Consider the following 13545-nt stretch of genomic DNA (forward strand, 5'->3'; position numbering starts at 1 on the left):
ATATGGGATGGAGAGTGGAAGAAGGAAGCTGTGAATACGAGTGACGGTTTCATGACCAGTTTCAGAAATAAGGACTCTAGCACCTATGCATATATTTTTCCTTGCTGGTTGAGTGTGCATGCACATGTGTCTATTAACTATTTTTTCTTCTCTATCTTCCTTTCCTTAACTGTTTCATACAAGTTTGTTGGAGGTTAATTTTACAACGTAGCCTTTAGGTAATATTCGGAATATTCAGATGGGAGTGTGACTGAATTTGAGTGGTAATTTGCATAGCTAAGAGATCTGTACAATGACTATTGGAACTCAGCAAATCTTCATTTTGGGGTTAGGATGCGAATATCTTCCTTTGTATGAAGACTATTTGCATCTGTTTGCTGGGGACTTAGAGTTGTTTTGATATCGTATGGAAGTTCATAATGTGCGGAGGAACATGTATGGTAGGTAAAGAGATGACCACACCAGGCAAGTCATTGTCTCTCAGCTCTAAACCCACCTTCTATACTCGGCTGATGGATGCGGGGGCTGGGGTGCTACAAACTGCAGTTTTGCTTGGCCAGCTGGCTTGGCCTCTGCCAATAGGGGCACTTGGGAGCCTGGAATGCTGAGGGAGAAGGAAGAGACTTGCTCTTCCTGTCTGCTTCCTGTCTGCATCCTGTCTGCTTCCTATTTCCTGTGAGCTTCCTGACTGCCTTTCTATTTCCTGTCTGCTTCCTATTTCCTATGAGCTTTCTGTCTGCTTCTTTTTACTTCCTGTGAGCGTCCCCACAGCATGCTGCTTCACCCTGGCAGTAGCAATTCCTTTTGTAGTAGTAACTGAGTCCAGTTTTCAGTTTTTCCCACACTTGCAGGTGTCAGCCCATCATGCCTCTCAGAGACACTAGCACCAATCAAATGGCACCCCCTCTTCCAGATCTGAGTTTCAGCTCTACATGGTCCCTCCCCAAATTTCTAGATTTTTAATAGTTTCAACCTCTTCCCTTTATCTTTTAGTCTTAGGAATGGTGGTCACTTCTTGAGCTGCTGCTTCCATGATACTTTCTTTTTACCCTTTGAATGACCTAGTTAACAGTAATCTGGTTAAACATTCTGCATATTCAGTTCTCTCTGTTCAAACAGTCATTATGGTTTCTGTCTCCTGACTGGACCCTGACTGATACAGCTTTCCTGTAATGCAGAGACAGGCTACATCTCCCAATCTCCTTTTCAGCTCAAGTTTTGGATGCAAATTGTATGAATTAGATGCACTTGGAGGAGACTGGAAAGGCAGGAGTGAAGCAGTGGCCCTCTTGCTAGGAAGATTGCATTTTCTGCCAGGAAACATAGTCACACTGAGTTTTCTGCAGCAGCATCGGAGGACCTGTTGCTAACCTTGGTGGGTGTCAGTCTGACCCTCACTGATAACAATGGCAGGTTTTTTTTTGTTTTTTGTTTTGTTTTTAATTTGAGGCAGAGACTCACTCTGTTGCCCAGGCTGGAAAATCAGTGGTGTGATCATGGCTCACTGAAGTCTTGACCTCTTGGGCTCAAGCAATCCCCCTGACTCAGCCTCCCGAGTAGCTATGACTATAGATGTGCACCACTATGCCCAGCTAATGTTTTAATTTTTTGTAGAGATGGGGTCTTGTTATGTAACCCAGGCCAGTCTCACACTCTTGGCCTCAGGTGATCTTCCTACCTCGGCCTCCCAAAGTGCTGGGATTATATTTGTGAGCCACCACTCCTGGCCTGATGGCAGTTCTTGAAGTGGTCCTAGCATCAGCCTGGGTCTGCCACCCTACAAGTTGTGTGGAAGACAGAGCTCCTCCAGTGAGTCAGCTCTGTTTCCTAAAATTCCTCTGAAGGCCCAGGCTACGGCTCCGTTTTCCAGCCTCGCCTGTGGTTTTGTAAGCACCCGCTTATCTGTATTCAGTCCCTTTCAGCATAAAATTCCTGGAGTGGTTTTGCACAACTATATCCTAACTGACAGAGACGTTATGCATTCTGGTTTTTTATTGGTTTAGGGGTTACTCATCACATTTTCACAAGCTTACTTCATGAAGTCAGTGTCACTCTCCCTTTCTTTTTCTCATCAGTGGCTCTCAATTTTATTAGTCTTTCTCACAGTTTTGTCATTGCTGATAATCTCTGTTGTTTTCTTTCTGTTTCATTAATTTGTGCTCTTTATTTGTTCTTTTTTCAGGCTAATTTGTTATTTTTCTAACTTCTTGATTTGTATTTTTACAATTAGCCTTACTAATTTTCAGCCTTTTCCCACACATTTTGATACTGCTTCAGTTGCAGCCCACAAGTTATGATCTGTAGAATTTTCATTCTTGTTCAGCGAAATATATGAATACTTTCTAATTTCCATTAGGATTTCTTTTCTGACCCATGTTATTTCCAACCATCTAGGAATTTTCAGTTAACTTGTTGCTGTTAACTTCAAGTGTAATTGCATTGTGATCAGAGAATATGCTCTGTGTGATTTCAATCCTTTAGATTTTGTTGATACCTGTTTTAAGGCTTTACACCTGGACATTTTGGCTACCATTCTACGTGTGCTGGAACATGACACTTGGTCCTCAGCTGCCCTGGGCAGTGTCCTTTCTGTGTGTCCGATGGGCCCATGTTTGTTAACTGTGTTGTTCATATCGTCTTTTTTTTTTTTTTTTTTTGAGACAGTCTCACTCTGTTGCCTAGGCCGGAGTGCAGGGTGTAATCTTGGCTCACTACAACCTCTGCCTCCCAGGTTCAAGTGATTCTCCTGCCTCAGCCTCCCAAGTAGCTGGGACTACAGGCGCGTGCCATCACGCCTGGCTAATTTTTGTATTTTTAGCAGAGACAGAGTTTCACCATGTTGGCCAGGCTGGTTTTGAACTTCCAACCTCATGTGATCTGCCTGCCCCGGCCTCCCAAAGTGCTGGGATTACAGGCATGAATCACTGCATACGTCATCTCTTACTGATATTTTCTATTGCTCATTCTATTCCTTTCTGATGTTTTCGTTTGCTTGTTCTATCTCTGAGACAAATTTTTGTCTATTTCCTTGTAGTTTTGGTAAATTTTTGCCTCATATACTTAAGACTATATCATTAGGCATTTACAAATTAAAATTGGTTATAATGTCCTGAAAGTTGAAATTCTGACATTATGAAGTGATTATCTTTATTTCCAATAATACTTTAGTCTTAAAGTCTATTTTGCCTAATATTTTGGTTATTATTTTCATAGTGTATCTTTTTGCATTTTTTTTTTGAGTCAGAGTCTTGCTCTGTCGCCCAGGCTGGAGTGCAGTGGCGCGATCTCGGCTTACTGCAACCTCTGCCTCTTGGGTTCAAGCGATTCTCTTTCCTCAGCCTCCCAAGTAGCTGGGATTACAGGTGACTGCCATCATGCCTGGCTAGTTTTTTTGTATTTTTAGTAGAGACGGGGTTTCACTATGTTGGCCCCGCTGGTCTTGAACTCCTGACCTCAGGTGATCCACCCACCTCAGCCTCTCAAAGTGCTGGGATTACAGGCGTGAGCCACTGTGCCCAGCCCATATAGCAGCTTTATATGTCATTTGTTTTTTTGGAGAAACTTCCGAACTATTTACCAAAGTGTTCTACACCATTTTACGTTCCCACCATCAAGCTGGTGTGGTTCCCGTTTCTTTGAGAAGTCCCAGCACGGGTGGAGAGCAGCCTGCAGCAAGGCCTAGGATGCTGAGGAGCGTCCTGGTGACCTTGAGTGCAGTTTTGTGGCTGTCAGGTGTCAGGTGGGGCTCTGAGCCTAAGAGATGCCTGGGCCTCACGAAGAGTCACACACTGCTCTCTGAAAAGGAGTGTCACCACGGGAGGTTCATTTGTGTTTGTGACCTTTATCACCCGTGATTCCCAGTTCCTTCCCCAGAGCCGGGGCTCAGATGCCTTTTAAAGTGTTGTTTCCAGCTTGCAGGCGTCTCACACCGCAGCGATGGGAGGCACGGGGACCTGCATCTTGGAGTTAGACTTGCATTTCTGTGGGCTGCATTCTCAGCTCTGGACAGCAGAGGGCGCTCTGGGACACAACCCATCCTGTTTGTAGAGCGGGGACGTCCACAAACTGGTCCCACGGCTCAGTGAGCTTCTTTCTCTTTGGAGCTTCTTCCAGCTCAGAGGGCAAGGGAGGGACACACCCTCCCCTTCGCGCATCTCTCTCTCTCTCTCTGTCTCCCTCCCTCCCACCCTCTCTCTCTCTTTCTTTTTCTTTTCTTTTCTTTTTTTTTTTGAGACAGAGTCTCATTCTGTTGCCCAGGCTGGAGTGTAGTGACACAATCTCGGCTCACTGCAACCTCTGCCTCCTAGGTTCAAGCAATTCTCCTGCCTCAGCTTCCCAAGTAGCTGAAATTACAGGTCCCTGCCACCACACCCGGCTAACTTATGTATTTTTAGTAGAGACAGGGTTTCACCGTGTTGGCCAGGCCGGTCTCAAACTCCTGACCTAAAGAGATTCTCATGCCTCGGCCTCCCAAAGTGCTGGGATTACAGGCGTGAGCCACCGTGCCTGGCCACATCTCTTCTTGCAGTGGCACTTTGCCCACAGGCAGGGGACTTGCAGGATGGCTCTGGCCAAACCCATCACTCACCAGGCGGCTGCTGTGATTCTCTCTCCTCTAGCTGCTGGGCTTTGCCTCCTACAGCGTCCTTGCCAGCACGAACGTCTTGCAGCAGGTCACAGCTCTGCAGGCTGGAAACATAATTTCACCACCAAGAATTCTTTGCACAGACTCTGACTTGGCACAGCCCCTGAAAGCAAGCACACTGTTTATAAGGGTCTGCGGCAGGGTTACAATGCTGGGAAAGTGTGCCTTTTCCCTGCTTCAGCTGCACGCAGCATCTGGCATTGCTCTGCCCTAACTCACAGTGCACAAGGGCTTTCTTCTTGAAGTAGCCTGGCACAGGGGTAAGCGCAGGGTCGCTGACTCCACAGACCTGGATGCGAGCCCTGGCCCACTGCCTCGCATGCATTATATCCTTACTATAGCCCATGGAGTTTTTTTTTTTTTTTTTTTTTTTTTTTTTTTTTTTTTTTTGAGACGGAGTCTCGCTCTGTAGCCCAGGCTGGAGTGCAGTGGCCGGATCTCAGCTCACTGCAAGCTCCGCCTCCCGGGTTCACGCCATTCTCCGGCCTCAGCCTCCCGAGTAGCTGGGACTACAGGCGCCCGCCACCTCGCCCGGCTATTTTTTGTATTTCTTAGTAGAGACGGGGTTTCACCGTGTTAGCCAGGATGGTCTCGATCTCCTGACCTCGTGATCCGCCCATCTCGGCCTCCCAAAGTGCTGGGATTACAGGCTTGAGCCACCGTGCCCGGCCAGCCCATGGAGTTTTTAATCCCCAGTTTACAAGTTAAGAGTCAGAAGCACAGAGAGGTTAAGTGACTTTCACAAGGTCAGACAGCCAATAACGCTGGAGCTGGGATTTGAATTTGCATCAGCTTACCCCAGAATTCCGTCAGTCCAATCCGGTGGAGTACCTTGTGAGCACCTAGCACATGGTGTTTACTGAATCAATGAACACGTGCAAACCCTCGGCATGGGTCAACCTCTAAGGGTCTTTTCAAAAAACGTCCTCACCTTTTGTCCCTTTGCCACCACTCCAAACCTAATCAAAGGTCAACAATGAAAGCAGGTAACTCAGACGTCCACTGGTCTCCAACTAACCAATTACCCGCCAAGGCACTCCGAGACCTGTGCTGTGGGCAGCACCTCGTTTTGGGAGGGATGTTAAGAACCCCATTCCCAGGCTGGGCGTGGTGGCTCATGCCTGTAATCCCACACTTTAGGAGGCTGAGGCGGGTGGATCACAAGGTCAGGAGTTTGAGACCAGCCTGGCCAACATGGTGAAACCCCGTCTCTATAAAAATAAAAACATTAGCCAGGCATAGTGGTGAGCGCCTGTAATCCCAGTTACAGGCTGAGGCAGGAGAATCGTTTGAACCCCAGAGGCGACGTTGCAGTGATTCGAGATCACACCGCTGCACTCCAGCCTGGGCAACAGAGAGAGACCTTGTCACAAAACAAAACACCATGTTGGCCCAAAGCCTTCATTGCAGTGCGTCTCAGTGAAGGCTGCACATTAGAATCACCTGGGCAACTGTTTCAAGGCGCCCACCCCAGATGCAGCTAGTTTCAAGTTCCCCTCAGGTGATTCTAATGCAGGTTCAAGCCACTGCATGCATCCCGCGTTGCCTGATCATCAAAGTCACCTGGGAAACTGGTTGAAAAACAGATCTCTTGGCGCCATCCCAGAGCTACTGAATCAGAATCTCCGGGGGAACAGACCTGAGCTTAACAGGCCTACAGGTGAGCATCTTGAGGCCAAAGGAACCCGTTCACAAAGGGGTGGGGGCCCAGCTTCTTCTGAAGAAGGCTGGTGGGGGTTGGGGGGAGGTCCACAATGCAAGGTTGCCCTCCACACAGCAACGCCTCCCCCAGGACTGTACCCATCTGCCGGCATTTGAAGCTGGCGGTCATATCCCACGTGAACACCAGGTGGCACCAGGGCCCCGTGCTTGTCCTCGAGCCGCAGCGGCTGCTCCGCTTCCCCCCATTAATCGCTCTTCTGAAACCATCTGCTGAGAAGTTGGAGAGGGAGCCTGCGCCCTCTGGATTACGGGGCAGTGACCCGATTGTCGTGCCACGCAGGTCGAGTTCCTTTAAAAGTCTTGTGCTTGATCTCGCAAATCCATGGGAATTTCCCATTTTGCTCCATGGTACACTGCTGTGTTTGTTTTAACACAGAAGCATTTCCATAAATTCCACAAGTTACATCCCCCAAAGATGCACCTGCTTTTACGGGCTCCTTGGCCCTGCACACCCTCAGAGGCGAATGGAGCCTCCCTGGTGTGAGAAGTGCAGTCCCCGCGGTTGGGATGTAGGTCTCCCTCCTGACCTAAGAGGGAGAAAATGAGATGGGTGGGCTCTCCCCACACCCGTTTCCTCCTCTTTGCCACAGTTCTGCTAGGGGAAGACGGGGCGTCCATCCTCAGGGCCAAGCCAGGGCATTCTCATCTGCTCAATACATTTCAATTTACTTCTGAGCACGTGTTGTTATCAAATTATCTGTGTGGCACTTTCCACTCCCATTCTTCTGAAGATGAGCCTGTGTAACAGAGCGGAACACATATGGGCAGCCGAGGAAAGGCCTCACTTTAGGAACCGGGAAATAGAAACTCAGGGGAGGCAGCAGAGAGGCCAGGTACTGTGGGGCAAGCGGTGGGGGAGCCGTGGTGGGACCCAGCTCTGGATGGAACTCTGGGCTGCACCGCATCCTGGGTGAGGGCCCTGCCTGCTCCCTGCTTGCTTTCACCATCAGGAAGGGGCCTAGTCATAGAACTCCTGGCAGCAGGGACTCGTGAGGATTTGAGAGCAGATCCCATTGTGCTGGCTGTATATAGTGCTGGCTCACTAAGTCGCTGGCTTCTCGTGGACTGTCCGGCAGAGGTGATACTGGAACCCACACTGCTGCATCCAAGTCATCCAGGGGCTGTGCAGCCCCATTATGTGGCCCCTATGCTGGAAATACCCGGTTTTAAAGGGAAAACAAAGTTTCCAGAGACCTTTTCAGGGCCTTCTTATTTTGATATCCTTTTGGCTCTAAGAATACAGTGGTTGCATGCAGGCCTAGTCTCCTTGTCTATTCAGATCACAGAGACACTCGAGTTGGCGGAAGAGACCCCTGTCTTCAAAGGCTCGCCCACCCCAACACCACTGGGAGACAGAAGTGTTTTTTCCAGAGCGGCTTAGCAGCCTGGCTCTGTGCATCTGACCCCGGGCTCTACGGACCTCCAGACATATGCGGTGGTAGCCCGAGGGGTTTGGGGTGGGAGGGTCAGTGAGTTTCTGGGGGTGGTTAGTGTCTCAAAAGCCACGGATATAAACAAGCCATGTTTTCCTGGGGTATCATTTTCTCTCAAAGTTTTGGAAAAAAGTTCTTGTTGTTTATAAGTAAAGCAAACATGGATATACAGTGGAATGAAATAAAAAGCTCAAGTCAATCTTAAAATACACAAATTCAAAGAAATTTGCATTGCGGGCCAGCTTGAGCTACTCTTGGGAGGGGGTTCTCCTTTGCTTAAAGCAACCTGGAGAAGAATAAGTCCATCAACACATATTTCTTGAGTACCTCCCATGTCCTAGCACCGTGCTAGATGCTGAAGGGGACAGAAAATGTGAGATACGGTTCCTGTTCAGGAGGATCTTGTGGTCTAGAGAGAAGTCTTGATTTCACCTTTATCGTCACCATCACCATCATCATTATCATTGCCATCATCACCATCACCGTTATCACCATTACCATAATCACCTTCACCATCATCATCACCATCACCATAGTCACCATCATCATCCTCATTGTCATCACCATTCACCATAATCACCATCACCACCATCACCATCACCATAATCACCAACACCATCTTCATCATCACCACCATCACCATCACCATAATCACCATCATCACCATCACCATCACCGTCATCACCATCACCATCACCGTCATCACCATCATCACCATCATCACCATCATCACCATCATCACCATCATCACCATCATCACCATCACCATCACCGTCATCACCATCATCACCATCATCGTCATCATCACCATCACCATCATCACTATCATCATCATCATCACTGTCACCATCACCATTATCACCATCACCATCAGCATCATCTTCATCCTCGTTGTCATTGCCACCATCACCATTGTCATCTTCATAGACTTAAAGACAATGGTGTCTGTTTTGTTTCTCCTGTAACCTTAGCTTCTAGGATATTGTCTGGCACATATTAGGCATTCAATAAACACTTAACAAATGCCTTGTCATCATAAATCATGCTAACAGCTATGTTGTACATTGTGTCATCTTTTCCTACAATCCTAAGAGATAGGAAGTATGGTTTTCTGTTCCAGATGGAGACACCAAGAAAAGGCTGTATGCCAAATAGGTGATAGGATTGGGATTCAGACTCAGGTCTGTCCACTTCCAGGGCCTGGGCGTTCAGCCTTGAGCTATGGTAGCCTGGCTAATAGCACAGACTTCAGATAAGAGTTGAGCTCAGAGGGAGTAAGCCCTTGAGGCCAACTTGGTCAGGGGTGGTTGTGGCTTGGCTCCTCCACTGGATATCGAGACAAGCCATATCCAGATACCAGAGAGTGCCAACTGGAGGTGACCACATGTGGTCAGAGGGTGTGGTCAGCAGGGAACTCAGGCAGTCATTCCGTGTCTGGCTAATGGCCGTGTAGGCTTCTGGTACTGCCCAGGCGTCCTACACAAGCTGTGGGTGTGCTGGGCTGGAGGGGGGTCCCTGGGGTTTCCCCTTTGATCAGGAGCCTTCTGGGGATTTGGGGGAGGACGCGTCTTCAGACTCTCTGGGGTCACCTGGGAAGCAGAGTCATGAGGCTGCCCAGAGGACTTTCCCAGCCATTGGGGCCACTACTTCCTCAAACCTCCTCGTGGCCTTTTTGGAAAACCCCAGGTTGGGATCCTCATGGGTGTGGAGGAGCCAGTGGTCTGGGGCTGTGAGGGATATGAGCCAGGGTGACCATGCCACGTCGGGTTGCCTGGGTGCACCGCCTGGTCAGAGCCAATGGTGGGACTGGACAGTGGGTATGACAGTGTCCAGGGGCTGTTGCAACAAACGGCCCCACACTGGGGGGCCTAGAACAACAGAGCAGTGTTCCCCACGGTCCTGGAGGCCCTCGTCTTCATCAAAGCATTGCCAGGGGGCACGTTGTCTGCAGGCTGCGGGGGACGGGCTGCCTTGCCTCTTCCAGCTTCTGGTGCTTCCTGGAGTTGCTTGGCTCTGGCCACTTCACCCCAGTCTCTGCCTCTGTTGTCTCACAGCCGTCTCCCTGGTGCCTACAAATCCCTCTCAGCTTTTTCTTTTTTTTTTTTTTTTTTTTTTTNTCTGATGATTAGTGATGTTGAGCATTTTTTCTTATAGCTGTTGGCCATTTGTATGTCTTGAGAAATGTCTATTTTGATCTTTTGCCCCGCCTCTTTTTTTTTTTTTTTTTTTTTGAGACGGAGTCTCGCTGTGCTCCCAGGCTGGAGTGCAGTGGCGCGATCTCGGCTCACTGCAAGCTCCGCCCCCCGGGTTCACGCCATTCTTCCGCCTCAGCCTCCCAAGTAGCTGGGACTACAGGCGCCCGCTACCGCGCCCGGCTAGTTTTTTGTATTTTTTTAGTAGAGACGGGGTTTCACCATGTTAGCCAGGATAGTCTCGATCTCCTGACCTTGTGATCCACCCGCCTCGGCCTCCCAAAGTGCTGGGATTACAGGCTTGAGCCACCGCGCCCGGCCAGCTTTTTCTTATAAGGACAGCTGTCATTGGATTTAGGGCCCACCCTGATCCAGCATGATCTCATCTTAACTCGATTACATCAGCAAAGACCCTGTTTCCAAATAAGGTCATATCCATTGGCTTAGGACTTCAACAACTGTAACATACTTCTGGGGTGAGGGGACCGAACCCAGCCCACGACAGACGGCACTGCCTTCCCCAGTACATCCCTGCAGACAGGACACCAGGGTCACCAGGCCTCATCCAGGACTGGCCACAGTAAACTACCCGAGAACTTAGCTTGAGGCTCAGGAGTTTGCCTGTTCCAGAATACAAGGGTTGTTCAATGCCTCGCCCTGCTCTGTAACCCCTTCGGCAGAGCATCACTTGGGTTTCTGGTGGGGAGTCACACTTCCAGTGCCCAGCCGCGTGGGGGCATGGACTCAGCATTCCCTAGGGCAGGGGTGGGTGAGGGACCCGGCCCGAGCCCACCTGCACATCCCAGTTTTCTGGGAGAGGGATTGTTCACGGACGGGCATGTGACCTATATGGGTTCACTTGGACTCCAGGACTTCTGCTGGGGTGACTGAGGAACAGCAGTGCTTTCTGGTGCGTGTGGAGATGCAAGGGTGTGTGTGTGGACCCATTTGGGGGACCCCAGGTGGAAGGCGCTCGCCTGGCGGTGAAGCCCTTGGAGACCTTGTTTTCTCGTGTGGTTGGCAAGCCCTGCTACTCCTGAGCCTTTTGCTTATGGGAGCCGATGCTTTCCATCTCTTCTCCTTTTGTCACTCAAGCCAGTTTAGGTTGGATTTTTTTTTTTTTTCCATTCATAAGAGAAAGAGCCCTGACCTAACACACAGAGCCTAAGACTTTTGGAGTTCCCAGTCCCTGAAAATCCAACACAAGCTGACAATCCTCTCCCAGAAGTATGTGCAAGATCACAGCATCTCTTGCACCCAGGCTGCTGGGCCCATGGATCTCTTCCATGGACCTTCAAAGTGCCAGGAATCTCAGGCTAAAATTTACTTTTAGAAATGTTTAAAAAGTCCTCAGAAGCCTGCACTGGGGGCTTCCTGAGCCTTTCCGGGCTGGGAGATTGGATAGGACGGGCTGTTGATGGGCCGGCTGTTCCTCCCAGGCATCCCCGAGCCAGTGGAAGCGTGGGATATCCGTGTCTCCAGCTCCTGCTGTGGTGTGGGTGCCTTCCTCTTCTCTATCATTGGTCCTTGCCGCATCCCCTGCTCACCTTGTTTTGAGTAGAAATATGTCCTCCAGTCTCCAATGCGGAGGGGAGGAGAGTAAACAGGTGTGACCACGCTGGGGGGCTGTCTGGCCATGCTGGGTGCAGCTGGCGATGGAGGTCCCTGCCCGAGCATTTATCAAGGGAGGAATGGAGAAACGAACTCTGGCAGGGCTACACTCGAGAGTTGCATCAAGCAGTTAATCTGGAAGCAGCAGATGTACCTGTGTCAACAGGAAGGATTTTGGAAATATGCGGGGGGCGTGAGAAGAGAGGCTGCTGAGGGTCTGTGCCATAGGAAGCCTCTACCGACAGACGCTAAACGGAAGGTGGCAATAGACTGTTCCTACAGGTGCCTTCGGTTGTAGCAGAAGAAATACAGGGCATGTGGGATCCATACCAACCCCAGGAAAGGAAGGCAAAGAGGGGACTCGGGAGAGCGAAGGGGCCACTGTATCTGAGACGTTTTCGTTCTCTGAAGCAAACACAGGAACACTCTCCTGCCGGGGGTTTTTGCTCCAGGCAGCACAACGAACTCCCCGGAAATCCTGCGTCCGGAGGCCTCACCACGCCGCGGGCTTCACACACTCATGCACAAAGCATACACACATGTGTACACACATACACATGAACAAAGCACACACACAGACACCATGCACGTGCACACACATGCACAAAGCACACACGGGCACACATGTGTACACACATTGACTAGTCTCTACACCCCTTCACACTGGGTCCATTCTGGGACTTCCTGGTTACGTGGGTCCGTACATTTCTTTTTCCCTTGCTTCATCAGGGTGGGCGGGCTTCTGTTACTTGTCACCAAAGACCCCTAATTCCAATGCATTTCACAGGGTCAACATGGACACCTTGGGTCTATGGAGGACCTTTTATGCACTGATCCAGCCCACCCACCCGTGTCATGGACAGAAAGACCTCAGGCTCAGAGAATTGACCTGTTAAGATGTAAAGCAGGCGGGGCGCAATGGCTCATGCCTGTCATCCCAGCACTTTGGGAGGCCGAGGCAGGTGGATCACTTGAGCCCAGAAGTTTGTGACCAGCCTGGTCAACATAGTGAACTCCCATCTCTACTAAAAATAAAAAAAATTAGCCAGGTCTTGTGGTGCATGCCTGCAATCTCAGTTCCTTGGGTGGCTGAGGCGCGAGAATCTGTTGAACCTGGGAGGCAAAGGTTTCTATAAGCCCAGATCGTGCCACTGCACTCCAGCCTGGCAACAGATTGAGATTCTGTCTCAAAAAATAAAGATGTAAAGCATAGTTCCCTGTCCTGTAAAAGCATTTTCAAGTTGAAGTAATCCCAGTATTTGAAACTTCAGAATCTAGCCCCCACCCCATACCAGATGCACAAAAGGGGGCTGGGAGTGGGCATGGGGATGGGGACCCCCAGCGCCTCAAGTTATCACCCCCAAGTCCAGGTTCTCTCCACACTCTCTCTGACCTGCAGAGCTGCTGCCGCCCGATTTCTGCTCGTGGAGACGAGCATTGGTCACTGGCCATGAAACCCTTCGTGAAGTTTTTGAAATAAAAATACTAATAACAGATAGTTGGGGACTGGAGCACGGGATGCTGGGCTGTTTACGCTGTCAGTGAATTATGTATTTTGTCCGTTTCCAGAGAACGGATCTTTCAGATGTTTATGTAATAAAGATCCTTGTGGAACTCAGGGTCAGAAAAGCCAAGTCAGTGTTTGTTTCAGGTGTCTGAGCAGCCTGCATTTTTCTTTCTTTGGGTTTGAAAAGCCTAACAGGTTCCTGGAGTCAGGGTTGCTGTTTTTATACAGCTGGTGGTGGAGGCGGGGGGATGGGCCTTGGGAGTGACCTGCACAGGCTGACGGCAGAGGGTGGAGTCAGATGGCCCTCGGAGGCCGGAGGGGCTGTGGCGGGACCCTCGATAAACCCAAGATTCCAATTCCACGGTGACACCTTAGGGTGGGCCTGGCCTCGCTTTCATGCTGTCTGTTGGGTACTTGAATCCTGAATGTGTGTTT

Source organism: Theropithecus gelada, chromosome 20, assembly GCF_003255815.1.
Source record: "Theropithecus gelada isolate Dixy chromosome 20, Tgel_1.0, whole genome shotgun sequence".
Lineage (NCBI taxonomy): Eukaryota > Metazoa > Chordata > Mammalia > Primates > Cercopithecidae > Theropithecus > Theropithecus gelada.